Source organism: Solanum stenotomum, chromosome 11 (assembly GCF_019186545.1).
Source record: "Solanum stenotomum isolate F172 chromosome 11, ASM1918654v1, whole genome shotgun sequence".
Classification (NCBI taxonomy): Eukaryota; Viridiplantae; Streptophyta; class Magnoliopsida; order Solanales; family Solanaceae; genus Solanum; species Solanum stenotomum.
The window spans coordinates 30,084,161-30,104,347 of record NC_064292.1 but is presented as its reverse complement, the minus strand read 5'-3'; positions in this window follow the sequence as shown (position 1 = coordinate 30,104,347).

The following is a 20,187-nucleotide window of genomic DNA, read 5'->3' as shown; positions in this document are numbered from 1 at the left end:
TCAAGACCTTAGTTATGGAGTCGGTTGGTCCCTACCAGCAAACCGGCCATTTTCAATGTCAAATGATCCCTGAATCGGGTAAACCCCCAATTTTACCAATTTTCGTGTGCTATATAGTCCATGGATCTTTTGGTGATCTGGATTTCCGATGTCATTTTTGCCAAAAAAAATTTTGGTCTCTGTCAAGACCTTAGCTATAGAGTCGGTTGGTCCCGATGTGAAAACTGACCCATTTTCAAGGTCACACAATCTCCGGAGCGGGTAAATCCCTTATTTTGCCAATTTTCGTGTGCTATATAGTCCATAGATATTTTGGTGATCCAGATTTTTTACGTCATTTTTGCCGAACTTTTTTGTGGATATCCGTCAAGACCTTAACTATGGAGCCGGTTGGTCCCGACGGGCAAACCGGCCCATTTTCAAGGTCGAACGATCCCCGGAACGGGTAAACCCCTCGTTTTGTCGACTTTCGTGGTCCTATAGTCCATGGATCTTCTGGTGATCCAGATTTCCAACGTCATTTTGCTGAAATTTTTTGTTGATGTCCTTTAACAACTTATCTATGGAGTCGGTTGGTCCCGACGGCCAAATCGGCCCACTTTGAAGGTCATAAGACCCCCGGAGTACGTAAGGTCCCCGTTTTACCAATTTTCGTGTGCTATAGTTCATGCATCTTTTGGTGATCCAGATTTTCGACGTCATTTTTGCCAAAATTTTTTGTGGACATCCTTCAAGACCTTAGCTAAGGATCCAATTGGTCCTGACGGGAAAACTGGCCTATTTTCAAGGTCAAATGTGCCTCGGAGCAGGTAAACCCCCCGTTTTGCCGATTTTCATGTGCTATAGTACATGGATTTTTTGGTGATATGGATTTCCGACATCATTTTTGCCGAAATATTTCGTGGACGTCTATCAAGACCTTAGATATGGGGCCGGTTGGTCTCGACAGGTAAACCGGCCCCTTGTCAAGATCAAACGAACCCCGAAGAGGGTTAAACCCCTAGTTTTGGTGATTTTGTTGTGCTATAGTTTCTGGATCTTCTGGTTATCCAGATTTTCGATATCATTTTTGCCAAAATTTATCATGGACATGCATCAAGACCTTAGCTTTGGAGCCAGTTTGTCCCAACGGACAAATTATCCCAATTTCAAGGTCAAACGATCCTTGGAGTGGATAAACCCTCCGTTTTGCCAATTTTTGTGTGCTATATAGTCCATGGATCTTTTGGTGATTAGGATTTCTGAAGTTATTTTTGCCAAATTATTCGTAGACGTCTGTCAAGACCTTAGATATGGAGCCGGTTGGTATCGACAGGTAAACCGGCCCCTTGTCAAGGTCAAACGAGCCCCGGAGAGGGTTAATCCCTTAGTTTTGTTGATTTTGTTGTGCTATAGTCCCTGGATCTTTTGGTGATACATATTTCCGACGTCATTTTTGTCAAAAAATTTTGTGGACATCCGTCAAGACCTTAGATTTGGAGCCAGTTGGTCCCAACGGGAAAACCATCCTAATTTCAAGGTCGAACGATCCTCGGAGCGGATAAACCCCCTGTTTTGCCAATTTTCGTGTGCTATATAGTCCATGGATCTTTTGGTGATCCGGATTTCTTACGTTATTTTTGCCAAATTATTCGTGGACGTCTGTCAAGACCTTAGCCAAGGATCCAATTGGTCCTGACGGGAAAACTGACCTATTTTCAAGGTCAAATGTGCCCAGGAGCAGGTAAACCTCCCATTTTGCCGATTTTCGTGTGCTCTAGTCCATAGATTTTTTGGTGATCTGGATTTTCGATGTCATATTTGCAAAAATAATTTGTGGACATCCGTCAAAACCTTAGCTATGAAGTCGTTTGGTCACGACGAACAAAGCATCCCATTGTCAAGGTCCAATGAGCCACGGAGCCGGTAAACCCCCAGTTTTGCCAATTTCTTGTGCTATAGTCCATGGATATTTTGGTGATCCAAATTTCTGACGTCATTTCTGACGAAAGTTTTCGTGAAAGTCCATCATGACCTTAGCTATGAAGCTAGTTGGTCCCGATGGGAAAACAAGCCCATTTTTAAGGTAAAACGATCCTCGAAGTGGGTAGATCCCTCGTTTTGCCAATTTTTGTGTGCTATAATCCATGGATCTTTTGGTGATCTGGATTTCTGACGTCATTTTTGCCAAAAAAATTTTGTGGATGTCCATCAAGACCTTAGCTATGGAGTCGGTTGGTCCCGATGGATAAACAAGCTAATTTTCAAGGTCAAATAATCACCGAAGCGTGTAAACCCTCGTTTTGTCGATTTTCGTGTGCTATAGTCCATGGATCTTTTGGTGATCCGTATTTTCGACGTCATTTTTGCCAAAAGTTTTTGTGGATGTCTGTCAAGAGCTTAGCTATGGAGTTGGTTGGTTCCGATGAGAAAACCGGCCCATTTTCAAGGTCAAACGATACCCGGAGTGGGTAAACCCCCCGTTTTGCCGATTTTCGTGTGCTAATCCATGGATCTTTTACTGATCCGGATTTCCGAAGTCGTTTTTACCGAAATTATTCATGTACGTCCGTCAAGACCTTAGCTATGGAGCCGATTGATCCTGACAGGCAAACCGGCCCATTTTCAAGGTCAAACGAACCTTGGAGCGTGTAAACTCCCCATTCTACCGATTTTCATGTGCTATAGTCCATGAATCTTTTGGTGATTCGGATTTCCAATGTCATTTTTGTCAAAATATTTCGTGGACATCCGTGAAGACCTTAGCTATAAAGCCAGTTGGCCCAAATGGGTAAACCGGCCATTTCCAAGGTCAAACGATCCCCAGAGCGGGTAAACCACCCGTTTTGCCAATTTTCGTGTGCTATTTTCCATGGATCTTTTGGTGATCAGATTTCCACCGTCATTTTTGCCAAAAAAAATTGTTGACGTCCGTCAAGACCTTAGCTATGGAGTCGGTTGGTCCAGACAGGAAAAGCGGCCCATTTTCATTTTCAAATGAACGCTGAAGCGGGTAAATCCCCTCTTTTGTCGATTTTCGTGTGCTATAGTAAATATATCTTTGGGTGATTCAGATTTCTGACGTCATTTTTGCTGAAAATTTTCATGGGCATCCATCAAGACCTTAGATATGGAGCTGGTTGGTCCCGACGGGAAAACCGGCCCATTTTCAAGGTCAAACTATCCCCGGAGAGGGTAAAACCACCGTTTGGCCAATTTTCGTGTGCTAGTCCATAGATCTTTTGGTGATCCAGATTTTCGACGTCATTTTTGCCAAAATTTTTCATAGACGTCCATCAAGATCTTAGGTATGGAGCCGGTTGGTACGGACGGGAAAACCGGCCCAATTTCAAGGTTAAATGATCCCCTGAGTGTTAAAACCCCCCGTTTTGCTGATTTTCATGTGCTATAGTACATGGATCTTTTGGTAATGTGGATTTCCGACATCATTTTTGTCGAATATTCTCATGGATGTCCGTCAAGAGCTTAGCTATGGTGATTGTTGGTCTAGACGGGCAAACCGGCCCATTTTCATTGTCAAATGAGCCCCGGAGTTGGTAAATCCCCCGTTTTGTGGATTTTCGTGTGCTATAGTCAATGGATTTTTTATTTATCCAGATTTTCGACGTCTTTTTTGCTAAAATTTTTGTGGATGTCCATCAAGACCTTAGTTATGGAGTCGGTTAGTCCCGACCAGCATATCGGCTATTTTCAATGTCAAATGATCCCCCATTTTACCAATTTTCGTGTGCTATAGTCTATGGATCTTTTGGTGATCCGGATTTCCAACGTCATTTTTGCCAAAATTTTTTGTGGACTTTATCAAGACCTTAGCTATAGAGCCGGTTGGTCCCAACGTGAAAACTGACCCATTTTCAAGGTCAAACCATCTCCGGAACGGGTAAGTCCCTTATTTTGCCAATTTGTGTGTACTATATAGTCCATGGATATTTTGGTGATCCAGATTTTTTACGTCATTTTTGCCGAAATTTTTTGTGGACATCCGTCAAGACCTTATCTATGGAGTCGGTTGGTCCCGACGGAAAAACCAACCCATTTTCAAGGTCAAACGATCCCCGGAACGGCTAAACCCCTCGTTTTGTCGACTTTCAGGTGCCTATAGTCCATGGATCTTCTGGTGATCCAGATTTCCAACATCATTTTTGCTGAAATTTTTTGTTGATGTCCTTCAAGAACTTATCTATGGAGCTGGTTGGTCCCGACGGACAAATCGGTCCATTTTGAAGGTCATAAGACCCCAAGATTACGTAAGCCCCCCGTTTTACCAATTTTCATGTGCTATAGTTCATGGATCTTTTGGTGATCCAGATTTCCACCGTCATTTTTGCCAAAAAAATTGTGGACGTCCGTCAAGACCTTAGCTATGGAGCCGGTTGGTCCGGACGTGAAAAACGGCCTATTTTCATTTTCAAATGAACGCCGAAGCGGGTAAACCCCCTGGTTTGTCGATTTTAGTATGCTATAGTAAATGTATCTTTTGGTGATTCAGATTTACGATGTCATTTTTTCCCAAAAATTTTTTGGACGTCCGTCAATACCTTAGCTATGTAGTCTGTTGACCCCGATGGGTAAACCAACCACTTTCAAGGTCAAAAGATTCCCGCAGCGGGTAAATTACACGTTTTGCCAATTTTCGTGTGCTATTGTCAATGGATCTTTTGTTGATCCAGATTTCCGACATCATCAGTGCCAAAAAATTTTGTGGACATCTGTCAAGACCTTAGCTATGGAGCCGGTTGGTCCCTATGGGAAAACTGACCCACTTTCAAGGTCAAACGATCCCCGGAGCTCGTAAATCCCCCGGTTTGATCTTCTGGTGATACAGATTTCTGAAGTCATTTTTGCCGAAATATTTCGTGGACATCTGTCAAGACCTTACATATGGAGTTGGTTGGTCACGATGGGCAAACCGACCTATTTTCAAGGTCAAACAGTAACGACCCGAGAGCAGACCCTAGCCGTTACCGGTGTATTCGACCTCTCGAAGGTCTTATACAAGCCCTTAGCATTCGTCATAGCTTTTATCATAGAAAAATAGCGGAGAATTTAAAACATTTTCATAATATAACACAAGACTTAAAAAGTCACCTCATTTAAAACTTTAATACAAAATCGGAGTACTACGTCTCAAGGTAGCCATCTTAAAACACGACTACAACACAAGAGGGACACATCCCTTACAATTCAGAAGAAACTACTATCTAGTACATTGAAATTGAGGAAACTCTTGAACATAAAGGTCTTTGAATCTTTAAGGACACACCCGAACTTGGGAATAGTAAGCCAATCTCATATCTTCTAGAAAAGGCCCTTTAGCCACCACCACCTACACTTGGTGTAAAAAGATGAAGAAGAATGGTGTGAGTACAAGAATGCACTAAGTATGATAACCATGCAAAAACATGCTTTTAAAAGGGACATTTAGTTGGAAACCATGAATCATGCCTTTTTAGAGAAACTTCAAGAACATTTAGCACAATAGGAACAAAATAAACCACATACATCGTCATACACATGGAAACCATTCATAATAGCTCATAGAGCCACTTATAACATTTTAGGCACATTCAATGCATACAATACATTACCATCCTCTTTATCTTAACTCCTTTCCTCAAGCAACCCTTAGGGAATACCTGGTGCAATGTATCACCTTAAGGTTACCAAGGGTGAACTTACATATAGCCCTTATCAACCCAACCACATATATTCATAGAGTCATAAGCACACCATAAGACATAGCCTTCACATAGGAACCATCACCTAAGACAACCCCCAAGTTACACTAGTGCAATATGCAAGTAGCATCCCATAATACTACTCACAACAAGTGTTCCTAGGAAGCCACCATAGACTAGGCACATCGTATTCAACAAGTCATAACATCTTCACTTAACATTAGACATAAAACCAACATACTTCATAACATCATGTAAGGACTCATTCATTAACTACATCATTAGTCATAACCTATTTAGTTCATATCATAGGTAAACCACCCTCACAACCCCTTCACAAGGTCACTTGTGCAATGTACACATGGAGTCCCATAGCCCCACATATACTAAGCAAACCCATTAAGAAGTCATAAGTGTAATTCAAATGCATAATCATACTTCTTGTCTTTACATAAGTGAAGTCAACCTTACCATGTTTTCGTATTAATATACATAGACCATAGACTTCATTACATAAAGAGCCTAATCATAACCTCCCTTGGAGTCCACTTGTGCAATGCATAAGTAGGGTCCGTAGTCGTACCTACTCTAAGTAACTCTTCAAGAAATCATGACTAGAGTTCATATTCTTATCTTAGTTCATTTCTTAACTTTCAGGAAAAATTGCCATAACTGACATAGACCATGTGAGCTACATGGAATCCGATGTTCTACTCCCACACAGAAAAGAGAGGGTACTACTTGCCAAGGAAGGACCTACATACATAATAACTATCTAGTGGATCCACTAAGCGAAGACTTACAAGGGCACGCAGTTATGGAACAAGGAGATTGCTATTAGAAACCTATACTTGCTAGGCGTGGAGGTTTCCATCTCATTAGACAACATCTATGTTGGGAACCCGGACTTGCTAAATGTGAAGGTTCTCTTGTGGGAAGCCGAACCTGCTAAACGTGAAGCTCCCACCTCATTTTTCATGTTCACTCGGTGCTAAGTTCCAACTCCCTTTTTAAACATCTTTAAGCCTTTATTTAACATTAGTTCATAAAATAGGCTTTAGGGACTTAATCCCTCATATCATATAGCTCAAAGGTTTCTAAGATGAGAATGACATTTCATCATAGAACCTACATAATGTGAGAATGACCTTTCATCACAGAACCTACATAACGTGAAAATGACCTTTCAGATAGTCATACCATATTCATAACATAGTCTAGTTTAGAGTACAATTGAGGAAACCTTTCAAGAGACTCACTTTCACTAGATTATCATAACCTTATTCATTCATTCATGTGTGTGTACATATGTGAGAAAGCCTTTCACATAAACACCTTTATACAACACATATTCATACCTTGCTAATCATACACTTTGCATGCATTATAAGATGTAAGGGTGCATATAAGAGTTAACCTTTCAATAGACACCATTACACATAATATTCATAGCTATACATGTAGAGTGTGTGTGTGCATATTGGTCCTCATAGTGACATAATAGCAACATCATTGATATTGAGTGCACTTCCCTTCAAGGGATCACAACACATTCACAATGTCCCCAAATCAAAAGCAATTCACATATAAAGCCTTTAGGGATTCTAGACCACACACCCATACTTCATCATAGGAGACAAGGACACATTCAACATTGAATAGGTACTCCTAACATGTATATGATCACTCATTCATATATAGGTCATATAGGTAGGGGTCATTCCACAATAGTACTTAACATAATCAATCATGTAGACCACACCTTATCACTAACATTATCATTCACATTTTACTCCTCATCATCAACACAGTTTAAACATCATGCTAGCAGTGAGGATTTCATACATAACCTTCATAGCACAACCTCATAAACATATGCATCATAATCATCAATTCACTTCACATCTATTGCCTTCAAGGCCATGAACTCATCAGGCATAGATAGACAAGAAGTAAACACCGCGACCACAAGTGGACCAAACAACACAAGATCTAATCTAAACATATTTTCACTAATACGGATCATATTCAGAAAGACCCACATCATAGGCCAATTTTTTAGAATTTGGGGATCATGAGTTCTTCAAGAATTCCTTTGAAAATTATCTTAAAAACCTTAATTCCACATTAATTCATCAATAGAATGATTTAAAAATTCGTTTGACAAGGGACCCATGTTTAGATTAAAAATTGGGAATTTTGGTCTTTGAATCACTTTTCAAAAATCTTTGATACAACTCCTTCAATGAGAGGTTATTCAAGAATCAAGAGTTACCATACCTTAATTATTGAAGACCCATGAAATTGAAAAAGAAATCAGTTGAAAACCCTTCTTCTAGCTTGAGCTTCATCAAAATCTTTGATGGAGTTTTTGAGAGAATCTATTTTTGAGAGGGAAGGGTCAATTTGAAGAACGGGGTCTAATTCTAAGTTTTTGGGTTTTAACCAACTTACGATGCGGAGGTGTTGCCACAAGTTTCTGGAAATTAAATTTCGAGACAGTAGAGTCTGCGAAACTTCCACGATGCGGACCAAAAATTTGGCCTATGGTGTAGCTAGTTCGCGAAGCAGACATGCTCCCTCCATGAGCATTTTGAAGCTGCCTTGCACCTTGTTTGGCCAAGGGATGGGGTCCTTCTCGGGAACCCTTAGGGTGATCCTGGGGAGCGTACTTGAACATTTTGACCCTAAAAACATTTATTAAGACACTAGTGTCACCTCCACTAATTTTAGACTCAAAACAACACATAAAAACATGAATAACATACAAGAATATACCAACACGTAAAAGACTAGTTTCCGAATGTCTTGGTCATCCCTTGACGTTTGACTTCCAAACTCTTTAAAACTGACTACAAAGTCTATTCTTCATCATTTTTAACAAGTTATTGATGCATAAAACCCATGTGAGGCTCTACTTTATCCTACTTCATTTTGAGGGTTGTTACACAAACGATCCTTGGAACGGGTAAACCCCTCATTTTGCTGATTTTCATGTGCAATAATCCATGGATGTTTTGCTGATCCGGCTTTTTGATTCCATTTTTACAATGTCTTTCGTGGACATCCGTCAAGACCTTAGCTATGAAGCTGATTGGTCCCGACGGGAAAATCGGCCCATTTTCAAGGTCAAACGATACCCGGAGCGTATAATGCCCCCATTTTGCCAAATTTAGTGTGCTAAAGTCCATGGATCTTTTGGTGATCCCGATTTCCAACGTCATTTTTTTCCAAACTTTTTTGTGGACGTCCGTCAAGACCTAAGGTATAGAATTAGTTGGTCCCGATGGGCAAACCATCCTATTTTCAAGGTCAAACGAGCCATAGAGCATGTAAACCCCCCGTTTTGCCAATTTTTGTGTGCTATAATAGTACATGGATCTTTTGGTGATCCAGATTTTCGACGTCATTTTTATCGAAATTTTTCATGGACGTCCGTCAAGACCTTATATATGGAGTTGGTTGGTCCCGACGGGTAAACTGGCCCATTTTCAAGGTCAAACAATCCCCAGAGTGAGTAAACCCCCTAATTTTGCTAATTTTTGTGTGCTCTAGTGTAAGGATCTTTTGGTGATCCAGATTTCTAACGTCATTATTGCAAAACAATTTTGTTGACGTCCGTCAGACATTCGAATTTCTGATATCATTTTTGCTAAAAAAATTTGTGGACGTTCGTCAAGACCTTAGCTATAGAGTCGGTTGGTCTCGATGGGTAAACCAGCCCATTTTCAAGGTCAAACGAGTCTCGGAGAACGTAAACCTCCCATGTTGCCTATTTTTGTGTGCTATAGTCCATGGAACTTTTGGTGATTCGGATTTCTGACGTCATTTTTACCAACATTTTTCGTGGACGTTCGTAAAAACCTTAGCTATGGAGCTGGTTGATCATGATGAGCAATCCAACCCATTTTCAAGGTCAAACGAACCCCGCAGCAGGTAAACCCCCCGTTTTGCCAATTTTTGTGTTCTATGTCCATGGATCTTTTGGTGACCTAGATTTCCGATGTCATTTTTGCCGAAATTTTTCGTAGACATCGTCAAGACCTTAGATATGGAGCCGGCTTGTCCAGACAGGAAAACCCATTATTTTCATGGTCAAAAGAGCCCCCGGAGAGGGTAAACCCCTCGTTTTGCCAATTTTTGTGTGCTATAGTCCATGGATATTTTGGTGATCCGGATTTCGGATGTCATTTTTCTCAAAAATTTTCATGGACGTTCATCAAGACCTTAACTTTGGAGCTGGTTGGTCTCGACGAGCAAACTGGCTCATTTTCAAAGTCAAAAGATCCCCTGAGCAAGTAAACCTCCCATTTTGCCAATTTTTCTGTGCTAGTTGACAGATCTTTAGGTCGTCTAGATATTCGTCATCATTCTTACCAAAATTTTTCGTAGATGTCCATCGACACCCTAAATATGGAGCCGATTGGTCTCAACAGGCAAACCAGCCCATTATCAAGGTCAAAGCAGCCCCGGAGTGGGTAAACCCCGCGTTTTGTCAATTTTTGTGTGTTATAGTCCATGGATCTTTGGGTGATCCATATTTCTGATGTCATTTTTGCTGAAATATTTGTGGACATCCGTCAAGACCTCAGCTATGGAGCCGATTTGTCCCGATGAGTAAACCGGTCCATTTTCATGGTGAAATGAGCCCCGAAACTAGTAAACCACCTGTTTAACCAATTTTCGTCTGCTATTGTCCATGGATCTTTAGGGTGATCCACATTTCGGAGGTTATTTTTGCCAAAAGTTTTCGTGGACATCCGTCAAGACATTAGCTATAGAGTCGGTTGGTCCAGACGGGTAAAGTGGCCCATTTTCATGGTAAAATAATCCCTGGAGTGGGTAAACCCCCCGTTTTGCTGATTTTCTTGTGCTATAGTCCATGGATCTTTCGTTTACTGGATTTCCAATGTCATTTTTCCTGATATTTTTTGTGGACTTCCGTCATAACCTTAGCTATAGAGTCGGTTGGTCCCGAGGGGGAAACCGGCCCATTTTCAAGGTGAAACGATCCCCGGAGCAGGTAAACCCCCCGTTTTGCCTATTTTAATTTGCTACAGTCCATGGATCTTTTGGTGATCCGGATATCCGACGTCATTTTTGAAAAAAAAATTCGTGGACGTCCGTCAAGACCTTAACTATGGATCTGATTGGTCCAGATGGGTAAAACATCCCATTTGCAAGGTCAAACGATCCCCAAAGCAGGTAAACCCCATGTTTGGCTGATTTTCGTGTATTGTAGTCCATGGATCTTTTGGTGATCTGAAAATCTGATGTCATTTTTGCCAAAACTTTTCATGGCACATCCGTCAAGACCTTAGCCATGGAGCAGGTTGGTCGAGTGATCCCCGGAGCGGGTAAAGCCCCCCATTTTTGCCGATTTTCATGTGCTATAGTCCGTGGATCTTTTGGTGATCCAGATTTTCGACGTCATTTTTGCCAAAAAATTTCACGGACATCCGTCAAGACCTTATCTATAGAGCCGGTTGGTCCCGACGAGCAAATCGGCCCATTTTCTAGGTCAAACAATCCTCGGAGTGTGTAAACACTCCATTTCGCTGATTTTCGTGTGCTATAGTCTATCGATATTTTGGTGATCCGAATTTCTGACGTCATGTTTGCCAATATTTTTTGTGGACATCCATCAAGACCTTTGCTATGGGGCCGATTGCTCCCGCCGGGAAAATTGGACCATTTTAAAGGTCAAATGAACCATGGAGCGGGAACCCCCCAATTTGCCGATTTTCGTGTGCTATAGTACATTGGATTTTTTGGTGATCAAAATTTCCGACGTCATTTTTCCCAAAAATTTTCTTGGACGTCCGTCAAGACCTTAGCTGTGGAGTCGATTGGTCCCGACAAGCAAACCATCCCATTGTCAAGGTTAAACGATCCACTGAGCGGGTAACCCCCCCATTTTGCCGATTTTCGTGTGCTATATTGTCCATGAATCTTTTGGTGATCCAGATTTTCGACATCATTTTTGCCGAAAATTTTAATGGAGTTCCGTCAAGACCTTAGCTATGGAGCTGGTTGGTCCCTACGGGAAAACCGACTCATCTTCAAGGTCAAAAGAGCCGCGGAGTTGGTAAACCCCTCGTTTTGCCAATTTTTGTGTGTTATAGTCCATGAATCTTTTGGTGATCTAGATTACTGACGTCATTTTTATTGAAATTTTTCATGGACGTCCATCAAGACCTTAGTTATGGAGCCGGTTGATACCAATGGGTAAACTAACCCAATTTTCAAGGTCAAATGATCCTTGTATTGGGTAAACCCCCATTTTGCTGATTTTCGTGTGCTATAATCCATGGATCTTTTAATGATCCAGATTTCCGACGTTATTTATGCCAAAAATTTTCGTGAATGTTAATCAAGACCTTAGCTAAGGAGATGGTTGGTTCCGACGGGAAAACCGGCCCATTTCCAAGGTCGAATGATCCCTGTAGCGAGTAAACCCCCGGTATTGCCGATTTTCGTGCACTTTAGTCGATGGATCTTTTGGTGATCCAGATTTCCGACGTCATTTTTGTTAAAAATTTCTATGGACTTCTGTCAAGACCTTAGCTATGGAGCCGGTTGGCCCCTACGGGCAAACCGGCTCATTTTCAAGGTCAAACAAGCCCTGCCCCGGAGTTGGTAAACCCTCCGTTTTGCCAATTTTCGTATGCAGTCCATAGATCTTTTGGTGATCCAAATTTCTGAAGTCATTTTTGCCGAATTTTTTCGTGGACCTCCATCAAGACCTTAGATATACAGCTGGTTGGTCCCGATGGGTAAACTGGCCAATTTTCAAGGTCAAATGATCCCCCGATTAGGTAAACCCCCATTTTGCCAATTTTCATGTGCTATAATACATGGATCTTTTGGTGAATCGGATTTCCGACGTCATTTTCACAAAAGTTTTTTGTAGATGTCCATCAAGATCTTAGCTATGGAGATGGTTGGTTCCGACGGGTAAACAAGCCCATTTCCAAGGTCAATGATCCCCCAAAGCGGGTAAACCCTCGTTTTGCCGATTTTTGTGTGCTATAGTCCATCGATCTTTTGGTGATTCAGATTTCTGATGTCATTTTTGCTGGAATATTCCGTGGACGTCCATCAAGAACTTAGCTATGGAGCCGGTTGGTCCAGACGGGCAACCCAGCGCATTTTCTTGGACAAATGATCCCCGGAGCAGATAAACCCCCATTTTGCTGATTTTCCTGTGCTATAGTCCATGTATCTTTTGGTGATCCATATTTTCAACATCATTTTTGCCAAAAATTTTTGTAGACATCCGTCAAGAGCTTAGTTATCGTGCCGATTGGTCACGACTAGTAAACTGGCCAATTTCAATGTCAAACGATCCCCGGAGTGGGTAAACCCCCCGTTTTGCTGATTTTTGTGTGCTATATCGGCAAAACGGGTGGTTTACCCGCTCTTGGGATCGTTTGATCTTGAAAATGGGCCGGTTTACCCGTCGGGACCAACCGGCACGATAGCTATGGTTTTGACGGATGTCGACTACAAATTTCAACAAAAATGATGTTGGAAATCTGGATCCCCAAAAGATGCATGGACTATAGCACACGAAAATTGGCGAAACGGGGGTGTTATCCGCTCTGTGGCTCGTTTGACCTTGACAATGGCAGGTTTACTCATCGGGACCAACCGTCTCCATAACTAAGTGCTTGATGAACGTCCAAGAAATCTGGAACACCAAAAGATCCATGGACTATAGCACACGAAAATCGATAAAATGGGGGCTTTATCCATTTCGGGGATTCTTTGAACTTGAAAATGGGTTGGTTTTCCCATCGGGACCAACCAGCTCCATAACTAAGGTCTTGACGAACGTCCACAAAATTTTTTGGCAAAAATGACGTCTGAAATCAGGATCAACAAAAGATCCATGGACTATAGCACAAGAAAATTAGTATAAATGGGGGTTTACTCGATCTGTGGTTCGTTTGACCTTGGAAATGGCCGATTTACCCGTCGGGACCAACCGGCTCCATAGCTACGATCTTGATGGACGTCCACGAAAAATTTTGGTAAAAATGACGTCGAAAATCTGGATCACCAAAAGATACATGGACTATTGCACACAAAAATCTGAAAAACAGGGGAGTTTACCCACTCCGGGGATCCTTTGACCTTGATAATGGGCCAGTTTTCCTGTCGAGACCAACAGGCTCCATTGTTAAGGTCTTGATGGACGTTCACTAAAATCTTTGGCAAAAATGACGTGGAAAATCTAGATGAACAAAATTTTCAAGGACTAGCACACAAAAATCGGCAAAAGGGGTGGTTTACCCTCTCGAGGGATTGTTTGACCTTGAAAGTGGGTTGGTTTTGCCGTTGGGACTAGCCGGCTCCAAAGCTAAGATCTTGATGAACGTCCATCAAAAATTTCTACAAAAATAACGTAGAAAATTTGGATCACCAAAAGATCCATGGACTATAGCACACGAAAATCAGAAAAATGAGGGGTTTACCCACTTCGGGGATCGTTTGACCTTGAAAATAAACTGATTTGCCCGTCGGGACCAACCGACTCCATAGCTAAAGTCTTGATGGATGTCCATGAAAAATTTCGGCAAAAATGACGTCGAAAATCTGGATGACCAAAAGGTCCATGGACTATAGCACACGAGATTCGGTAAAACAAGGGGTTTACCTGCCCCGGGGTTTGTCTGACCTTGTAAATGGGCCGGATTTCCCGTCCAGACCAACCGGCTCCATAGTTAAGGTCTTGACGAACGTCCATAAAAAATTTCGGCAAAAATGACGTCGAAAATCTGGTTCACCAAAAGATCCATGGAATATAGCACATAAAAATTGGTAAAATAGGGGGCTTACTCGTTCACAGGCTCGTTTGACCTAGAAAATGGGTGGGTTTTACCATCGGGATCAATTGACTATATAGCTAAGGTCTTGATGGACGTCCACGAAAAATTTCAGCAAAAATAACATCAAAAATCAGGCTCACTATAGCACATGAAAATTGGTAAAATAGGGGATTTACCTGCTCCGGTGGTCTTTTGACCTTCAAAATGGGCCGGTTTACCCATTTTGACCAACCAGTTCCATAGATAAGTTCTTGAAGGATGTCCCCAAAAATTTTTTACCAGAATGACATCGGAAATCTGGATCACCAAAAGATTCATGGACTATAACACATGAAAGTCGGTAAAACGGAGGATTTACCCATTCCGGGGTTCGTTTGACCTTGAAAATGTGTAACACCACGGAAATTATATGACTTATGTTAGAGCCTCACCTTATGAATAATGACTTAAAAATAGTTAAAATGATGTTTCTAAACCTAAATTAATGCAATTGACTTGGTTTGAAAGAGGAAAAGTCTAAATGTCAAGAAACGACCATGACGTCCGGAAACTAGAGAAGAATGTGTTCTAGTGTGTCCTTTGGTTTTGGGCAGGTTTGGGAGTGTCGTATGATGGTATAATGTTGTAAAAAGGTTTAAATTAGGTAAATATATGTTTATAGGGTCAAAACGTTCGAATATGACTCCCCGGGTCCACCCTAAGGGACCCCGAGGAGGACCCCAACCTTGGCCAAGCAAGCTCCAAGGCAGCTTACAATTTGTACTTGGTGGGAATAGCTCCGCGTCGCGGACTAGCTCCCCCAAGGGGCAAAAATTTAGTTTGCAACGTGGTCATGTCGCGGACTCTACTATCTCAAAATTTAATTCCAAAATCTTCAGGGAACAGCTCTGCGTCACGGACTTGATTCCCAACGAAAATGCAGAAATTCAGAAATCAATTTTTTACTTCATTAAAGAGTCCAACTAAGTGAGGGGTATTTAGGGTACTTTAGTGGACGTGTATATAATTATTTTTAAGTCAATTTACCTCACTTTTATCACTCAAACACAAAACCCCAAAGATCTAAACCTAAAGTTCCTCTTTCTCTGTACTCTCTCTCCTAAAGAACTCCATTGAAGAAAATTGGAGCTTCAAGAAGAAGACCAACTCTCCGAGGTTTCAACTCGGATTTTCGTGGTTAATTCGTCAATAAGGTATGGTTGCTTATCACTCTTGGGATTCCTTTCCCCAAGAGGCCCCTTCAAGATGAATTTCAAAATCTCCAATTTCTAGGTTTCAATCCAAAAACGTGGGTCTTCTTTCTAAAGTAAAATTGATGTTATAAACTGACTTTGATTGATGTTATATGAACAATTATGGATGAATTTATGTTGTACTAATGCTTTCTTGAAGAATTCCCTATGAGACCCATGTTTCTCCTTCTTTACCTAATTCTAACCCTAGTTTATGTTGGATATTGATTGAAGACAATGAATTGAATGTGATGTTATGTAATTCATGTTTGTATTATGATTCTACCCTAGGTTATGCATAATTTCTATGAAATTAGGGTTGAGTCTTTGAATGAAGCCTTGAAAGCTATGAAGGGAATATGTCAATTGCTTATATTAATGTTGATTATGTATTACTTTATGAATTACCTTGTATTATGTATTGGTCATGAACTGATTGGTGATTGAAGTATGAATGTCCTAGGAAGGGAAAGAAGGTATAAAGGTTGATTCTTCTTTGAACTCAAGTATGAAAGGTGAACTACTTAGATTGTAATGATGCTATACCTAATGTGTTGTTGTGGTGTTGATGACCTTGTTTCCTCATGCTTAACCCTGTACACTTGAATTAGCTATGAAGTATGTATGTATGTTATGGTATGATTGCTATATGATTGAAAGATAGTTCTCATAATTGTAGTGTAATGTAAAGTGAAAGGTTTACTCACTTGCTAAGTGTTTCTAAACTGAAAGGATTGTTACCCACTTATGAACACATATGAGCTATTATTGTAAGATGTCTACATAAGAGTCTAGTAAAGGCTACTGTGAACTTATGTGGTGACTAAAGATGATTACAAAAGGGAATTAGATGCTTAGCACCTAAAGGGCATGTAAATAAGATGGGGGTCTCATGTTTAGTAAGTCCGGCTCCCCACATGGGTTTCCTCACATTTAGCAAGTTCGGATTACCCACGGTATGTGTTGTCTCATGAGATGGAAACCCCCACGTTTAGTAATTTAGGGTTTCTAGAAGCAATCTCCTTGACCCTTAACTATGTGCCCACATAGGACTCTAGCTTAGTGGATCGACCAAGATAGCTATGTACGAATGGTTACACCTTAGGCAAGTGTTAACCCTCTCTTTTCGGTGTGGGAGTAGAACACCGGATTCCATGTAGCTCTCATGGTTTATGCCATTTATTGCAATATTTCCCTAATGTGAAAAGTAAATGAAGGTATGAAATGTGTAAACTCTTACTAGGGATTTCTTAAGGGTTTCTACATAGTGTAAGGGAGGGTATGGGACTTCCCTTGCACATTGCACTTGTGCGATCCTAAAAGATGGTTGTAGTAGTGTTCTCTTATGATTATGATAATTATGACTTATGTATGTTGAAGCTATGTTATGTATGATCATTATGAATATGGTATGTTATGATGAGATATGATCTTAAGAATGTATGCATGAAGTAGGTTGCTCAATGTGATACTTGGCTTTGAATAGGATTATGAGGTTCTATTCTTTGCATTGCACTAGTATTACTTAGGTTGTCTACATGTTGGGATTATATTATGTTGGTTTGGGCTATGATGCTTACTTTGTGTGCATATTGGATTTACTTGGTAAAAAGTATGTTTTGACTAAATGTCATTTTATGCATGTTTCAATGGTTTTTATGCATAGTAGTAATACTTAGTACCTGTGTTGTACTAACCCATATTTTCTCCTTTTTCCCAAAACAAATAGGTTCGGGTCATTGATGATTCAAGCTTACTTCTCAAGACACTTGGAGTTGCTTCCCCAAGTTGGTGAGTCCTCAAGTCCGAGGACATGACCCTATGATCTAGCTTCTATGTTTAGTTCTTTGCTTATGTTGAAAGACATTGTTGTACTTTCCTATTTCAAGACTTCTTATTGATGTAAGGGCTAATTCCCATTTTTGATACTTCTATGTCTAGATGGTACATTATGACGAAGTTAGATTCTGTTTTTTGTATATGAAGTAAGTTGAACTTCCAAAGTAAAAGTTTTAAATTTTTTGTGATTTTATTCTATGATACATGTTATGATGAATACTAAGGGCTTGTATAAGACCTGTTCGAGGTCGAATATGTCGGTAACGACAAGGGGGTGCTCTCAGGTCTTTACAAAATAAGTCGGTCTACCCGTCTGAACCAACCGGATTCAAAGCTAAGGTCTTGACGAACGTCCACAAAAAGGTTCGGCAAAAATGAAGTCTGAAATTTAGATCTCCAAAAGATCCACGGACTATAGCATACGAAAATTGACAAAATGGGGGGTTTACCCGCTTCGGGGATCATTTGACCTTGAAAATGGGCCGGTTTGCCCATCGGGACAAACCGTCTCCACAACTAAGGTCTTCATGGACATCCACAAAATTTTTTGGCACAAATGACATCAGAAATTCAAATCACTAAAAGATCCATGGACTATATAGCACACAAAAATTGGCAAAACGGGAGGTTTACCCGCTCTGAGATTCCTTTTACCTTGAAAATGGGTAGGTATACCCGTCGAGACCAACCGAATCCATAGTTAAGGTCTTGAAGGATGTCCACAAAAAAAATCGGTAAAAAAGACGTCGTAAATCTAGATCACCAAAGTGGCGAGTTTACCCGCTCCGGGGTTCATTCGACCATGAAAATGGGGCGGTTTGCCCATCTGGACCAACCGGCTCCATAGCTGAGGTCTTGACGGACGGCCACAAAAAATTTTGGCAAAAATTACGTCGAAAATGCGGATCACCAAAAGATCCATGGACTATAGCACACGAAAATTGGCAAAACGGGGGTTTTACACGCTACAAGGCTCATTTGACCTTGAAAATGGGCCGGTTTACCCATTGGGACCAACCAGCTCCATAGCTAAGAACTTGACGGAAGTCCACGAAAAGATTTCGGCAAAAATGACGTCGAAAATCTGGATCACCAAAAGATACATGGATTATAGTACACAAAAATCTACAAAATGGGGGGTTTACCCACTTCGGGGATCGTTTGACCTTGAAAATGGGCTGGTTTTTCCGTCGGGACCAACCAGCTCCATAGCTAAGGTCTTGATGGAAGTCTACAAAAACTTTCGGCAAACATGACATCGAAAATCTGGATCACCAAAAGATCGATGGATTATAGTACACAAAAATTGGCAAAACGGGGGTTTTACCCACTCTAGGGCTCGTTTGACCTTGAAAATGGGCCGGTTTTCCCATCGGGACCAACCAGCTCCATAGCTAAGGTCTTGATGGAAGTCCCTGAAAACAATTCGGCAAAAATGACATCGGAAATCCGTATCACCAAAAGATCCATGGACTATAGCACACAAAAATCAACAAAACGAGGGTTATCCCACTCCGGGGATTGTTTGACCTTGAAAATTGGCCTGTTTGCCAGTCGTGACCAACTGACTCCATAGATATGGTCTTGATGGATGTCCACAAAAATTTTTAGTAAAAATTATATCGGAAATCCCGATCAACAAAAGATCCATGGACTATAGAGCACGAAAAATGAAAAAACAGGGTGTTTATCCGCTCCATGGCTCATTTGACCTTGAAAATGAGACGGTTTACCCGTAGGGACCAACCGACTCCATAGTCCAAGGTCTTGACGGAAGTCCACAAAACATTTTGGCAAAAAAAACGTCGAAAATCTGGATCACCAAAAGATCTATGGACTATAACACACAAAAATTGGCAAAACGGGGGGTTTACACTCCCCGTGGCTCGTTTGACCTTTACAATGGGCCAATTTGCTCGTCGGGACCAACCGGCTCCATAGTCGTTACCGGCGTATTCGACCTCTCAGATGTCTTATACAATCCCTTAGCATTCATTATAACATTTATCATAGAAAAATAGCGGAAAATTTAAAACTTTTTCATAATATAACACAAGACTTAAAATTCACCTCATTTAAACCGTTAATACAAAATCGGAGTACTACGTCTCAAGGTAGCCATCTTAAAACACGACTACAACACAAGAGGGACACAAACTTTACAATACAAAAGATACTACTATCTAGTACATAGAACATAAGGAAACTCTTTAACATAAAGGTCCTTGAATCTTTAAGGACACACCCGAACTTGGGAATAGTAAGCCAAGCTCATCACTTCTAGGAAAGGCCCTTTAGCCACCACCACCTAGACTTGGTGTAAAAAGATGAAGAAGAATGGTGTTAGTACAAGAATGCACTAATTATGATAACCATGCAAAACATGCTTTTAAAAGGACATTTAGTTGGAAACCATACATCATGCCTTTTTAGAGAATCTTCAAGAACATTTAGTACATTAGGCACAATATAAACCACATACACCATCATACACATGGAAACCATTCATAATTGCAGATAGGGCCACTTATAACATTTTAGGCACATTCAATGCATACAATACATTACCTTCCTCTTAATCTTAACTCCTTTCCTCAAGCAACC